General features: G+C 34.9%; 1 long non-coding RNA gene across 1 annotated transcript; it reads right to left on the bottom strand.

Annotated features, from left to right (window-relative positions):
• Nucleotides 1-808: 808 nt before the first annotated feature.
• Nucleotides 809-4,350, bottom strand: LOC127986370 (uncharacterized). Its single transcript, XR_008160838.1, has 4 exons — nt 4,053-4,350; nt 2,730-2,919; nt 1,982-2,022; nt 809-1,906 (listed from the first exon to the last, which is right to left on the bottom strand). It is a non-coding gene; the product is annotated as an uncharacterized LOC127986370 (long non-coding RNA).
• Between the last annotated feature and the right edge of the window lie 793 nt (nt 4,351-5,143).

The following is a 5,143-nucleotide window of genomic DNA, read 5'->3' as shown; positions in this document are numbered from 1 at the left end:
CGTGTGCGTGTGTGTGTGTGTTCACTGCTCTGTGTGTGTGCACTTCGGATGTGTTAAATGGGTCGCCATACTTGGCTGAATGTCACTTTCACTTTCACTTTATAATCCTAATACTAAACTTAACCTTAACCTTAAAGAGAACCTTACATTTTAAACCCTTTCATCATATACTCACCCTCAAGTTTGTCCAAACCTGTATAGAAGTTTTTGTTGATGTTTTTTTTTTATTTTTATTTTTTTTTATTAGGGTTAGGGTTAGGGTATGAAGATATGAATATATTCTGAAGAATATTGGCAACCAGACAGTTGACAGCAGCCGTTTTCTTCCATAGTACGAAAAAAAAAGCAAAGCAAATGCAAGGCAGTAACTCATTGGCTGGGTATGCAACATGAACCAATCAGCTTCTGTCGAGTTATTTAACTCTCTGAATATCATCAGTTACATTAATAACACATCACTCTGCTCCATCTGTTTCATGACTGAACAATGCATATACATCTATATATACTCTATAGAGAGAGGGAGGGTGATCAATGTACATGTACAACATGAGGTCTTTGTATTTTGGGGGATTTTTATTGTGTTCTTTAAAAACAATATCTGTGGACTGTAATGTGTTCATTTGTAGGAGATGTTCATATATTTGTAGTTTTGATAACATTGAAGGTCCGAATGTTAATGATCTCTGTGATCATCATTTGCTGGACAGAACTGCATTGTGTTAGATGTTTTATTCTCATATATGGATGATTGACAGCTGAAATCACATTGAATGTTACACTTTTTTAATATGGGATGCCCTTTACAATTCTTTCAATTGCTAAATATATTGAAATCAATCATAAACAATGATCATGACAAATTTGGATTTTACTTTTTTACATATTATTCATATATTACAAAATTAAACAAACTGTCAAAATGATCATTAAAGAGATGGAAACTCAGTTTGTGCTGTTTGTGGCACAGAGAGCACACTTTCACTTTGAGCAACCACAAACCTTACAAATTAATCTTTAAGTCATATATTATTTATTTTATTAATTCTTTTCATTATACAGGTCATTTCATGTTTTTTTATGAAGCCAGATTCAGACGTGAGGACTAATGAAACTCAAGTTCAGACTGACGTCTCATCAGCGTTGGGTTCTGTGTGTGTTTGTGGCGTCTGAACATCTCTGATATTTTCTCTGCAGACCAAACCACACAGAATAGGGCCTGAAAACACTCTCAAACTCATCAAACAGTGAGATATTATGAACCAAGATGGGTCGACATATGGATATAAATTAAAGAAATCCACCCAGGTGATGAAAATTAAAGGTAAGTACATCATAACATATGTAAGACTAGCAACAATGAACAATGAACATATGTTTTTGCTGACAGGAGTGGAAGAGGCTTTACAGCTGATTGTAGATGATACAGACAATACGATCAGAGGAACAAAACTTGTGCTGAGACTGAATAATGACTTGTTTGAAGTTCCAAGTGGACAAGCTAAAGGAATAGAAAGAAATAATGCACTCACTGTAGAAAAAAAAAGCACAAGGATGGAGACTGTGATGTAACAGGGCACTGAGAAAATACGAGCAGAACAAAGCGGATATTTCAGAGTCACAATCCCCTCCAGAGCCACCAGCTGATGCAGATGAAAACCACACCAATATAATCCCAACCAAAACTGGACAAGCTCAGGGATATAGTATCTGTATTCTGTCAGTATATTTGCCAGTATATATAGATGAAGGAGTAATTGTATCAGATCATTGAGGAGGAGGAGGAGGATGAAGACTGAGATTCGGCCTCTGATCTTTCTGTGAAGGTGGAAAAGTTGAAAAGCCAAAACCAGAGCTGGAAGACCCACACAAACACTAGTGATGAGGAAGATTATGGCTCTGGTTTCTGAAGAATCATATTGAGTTTCATTAGGGACATTATAATAATCAGTAATATTGTAATAATAATCAAAATACTAACTGTTTTCATCCATCAAGGCCTGATATTCACCGTTCATGTTGCTGAAAGAAAAAAAAAAGTTTTATATTGGGTGAATGAGTCAGATATTGAGTGACAGTGAATAATTCAAAACATAGCTGTTTCATACATTTACAGCATCTTTAATGGAAATGACTTGCTCTAAATAATCATATCAGAGCTCAGTGAAAATATATTTCTTTTTTTTTTTTTTTTGATTAGATTAAATCTTTTAAATAAATGTTGAAACTGGCTGGTAACTAGGAAATACATAATAAAAATGTAAATAGAAAAACAGTAAACATCAGTGGTGATCTGTTTGTCTGTGTTTTTCGAGTCAGGTTGAGTCTGAGAATGCAGTGTACTTGGTGTGCTCAGACTAATGCTAGTCAGCTAGTCGTGTTCAGTTATACTCTAATAAAACAGTTATTTGTAACATAAATCTATGTTGAGTTAACCAACTATTTTAACTGTTCTCCATCATTCTGAGATATAAAATAAGTTATGTTGTGTTTCACTGCTTTGAATTATTCTCACAGTAAAGAATGTAATTCCAGTGGAATAGTTCATGAGATATTTTTCGTTTAACCTGTTTCTATTTTAATTTTCACATTATGAGAGTGAAAAAAAAAACAAAGTCAAGAACCTACACCATAGCACTGATAAACCTGGCAGATCTTCATTAAGAGAAGTTCTTGTAATATTACTTTCACATTAAAATCTGCATTAAATCAGACTGACGAGAGCTTACCTGAATGAAACTGAAATGTGTTACAGTCGCTGTCTTCAGTTCAGATCACTGTGGTTCAGTTTGTCTTTGTCTCTCAGAAGCTAATGATGTTTCCTCATCAGTCAGCAGTTGGTCGATGGTTAGTGGTTAAAGCTCAGTGTGTCTCTGTTCTCATCTCACAGCCCACACTGTTGTTCCAGAATAAGTTTTCCTTTGGAAAAATAAGGACATTAATTGTATTGAATGTGCACTTGTAGTGTAGGCCCTACTTTGAATCTTAAAAGTATATAAAATGTGTACAGGGTACTCGCAGATAATATAATATTATTAAAATACTTGAGTGTACCTAAAGAGAGACACTTCCATGACTGTTTCTTAAAACTCTTGAAAAGGGCCCTTTTTCAAACGTCAAATTAAGTTTCAAAGAATATTTTAAATCATAATGTTGTAATCATTTTTATTCTGGAAATTCAACCAGTCATTGCCAGTCATGTTTAACATTTGTGACTGATGCCAGCGATTGTATATGTGTTACCTGTCTAATATTATTCACCCATTTAGTAATTTTTTTCTCATTTACATTTTGGGGTGTTTTCTTTTTTTCATTTTATTTCTTTTTTTTATTAAAAGTTAAATGGTTTTTCTATTTGTTTTTTCTGCAGTCAAAGAAAAAAAATATGTCAGGGATTTCTCTCATTTTAAGTTATTCTGCAGTCTAATCAAAATGTAAAAAAATTAATTAACCTACTGGCCTATACAGAATACAGCCTATTTATATTTTTCTAATATTTTTCTTAAAATTCATTATGACAAATAATTAACTTTATAAATATTCTTCACAATGAATCATCATAACAGATAAACTATCAAATAGTTATTCTTTAAAATGAAGGTTCCATTTAAAAAATTCAAATATGACACCTCTAAATAAAGTTATATAATATAATGTGTGAGATCGGTCACATCAGCAGGGCGCTCATTTACAGGAGACATGTGCTGAATATCTCTGAAATAAACTCATCCCAGAACAAAACTCCAGAGCAAGTTATGTTCAGAGAATGGGTTGCTATGGCGACATATCCTGAAAGATATTTCAGTTTTTGGAGCCAAAAGTTTAATAATCTATTTGCTTAAACTAACCCAGGCATGTCACATAACCTGATTTCAGGAATTCTGAGTTCACTTTATAATACATTTAAAATAAACAGAGCTTTGCAAAAGACTTCTACATATTCAAACTCCAGAAACTATGTCATAAAGTAAATATAATTAAACTAAATTGTTTGGATAGATGGTTGTTCACACACATCTTTTATCTTACAGATCATAATCAGATTTCTTTACCTGTGAGAATGATCAGTCCAAGCAGACACTTATAAGCACTTTCTTGTTTCTGTCAGTCTTTCTCTCATTCTGTATTCATAGCTCTTCATTTAAACATCATCAGCTCATCCTGTGGCTGTTAACTTCCTCAAATCTCACGAACTGACCAATTAGCTGCATTTCTATAGCTGCACTTTTTAAAAGTCCCCCCTCCCCCAATCACTAATGGCTTTATTTATTTTTTTGAGCTTTAGAGAAGTGTGAGAAGTCAGTTTCCTTTTTCTTTAAGTGGGTATACTTTCAAATTGCTATAGTTGCTACAAAACATTTACAAATTTGAGTTTCAATGGTACAATACATAAGTTGTTTAGTTTAAGTTAGATCCAACAAAGCTAAAAGGTTCAAATTAGTTGATTCAGGTTTGTTTATTGGAGTTGAAACTAAACTGCAGTATCAGGAATGATGAACCTGATGTAAAGTGTGATTCTGTTTACATGTACCTTTTTATTTTCTTTTTTTTTCACATTTGAGTAGTGGTTTTCCCAACAGTGAACACTTTGAATATGAAACATCCAGTGGCGGCTGGAGAAAAATATTTTAGGTGGGGCTGTTTGAGTGGGGGGTCTGGGGGCTCCTCCCACAGAATTCTTTTTTATTTCATAGTTGTGATTTCCTGCATTCTGGTGCATTTTAGGCAACCCATGTCCCTTGCTTATAACTCAAACTAGTCAATACCAATGGTCTAAAAAGACAATATTCATTGAACTGCCATGTAGAAATCAACAGTTCCCTTTCAGTCGTTCACGTTCGATGTTACGAATGGGGATCTCACCCGAGAGCCCAATCACCTTCGAGTGGTACAAAACGAGCCAATGGTACACAAAGTACCTTGGTCTGCGGAATTTGCATCGCGAGCTCTGCCCCGCAGAGCGGGTATATAAGGAGCAACGCGAGCAACTCGCATTCAAGCTTTCGCTTCGGAGCCGAGCACATCGCTTGCTGCAATCACCGGAGTGTTTACAAGCAAGAACTGGTGTTGGTGTGACGCCGCGATTCAGCGGTTCGTCTCGGTTTCGTGCGACCTCCCGCATTCCCCTGAGTGCTTCAACACC

The sequence above is a fragment of the Carassius gibelio genome, chromosome B21, assembly GCF_023724105.1.
Source record: "Carassius gibelio isolate Cgi1373 ecotype wild population from Czech Republic chromosome B21, carGib1.2-hapl.c, whole genome shotgun sequence".
NCBI lineage: Eukaryota > Metazoa > Chordata > Actinopteri > Cypriniformes > Cyprinidae > Carassius > Carassius gibelio.
Note: the sequence above shows the minus strand (reverse complement) of the source record. Positions and strands in the feature narration are given on the sequence as shown.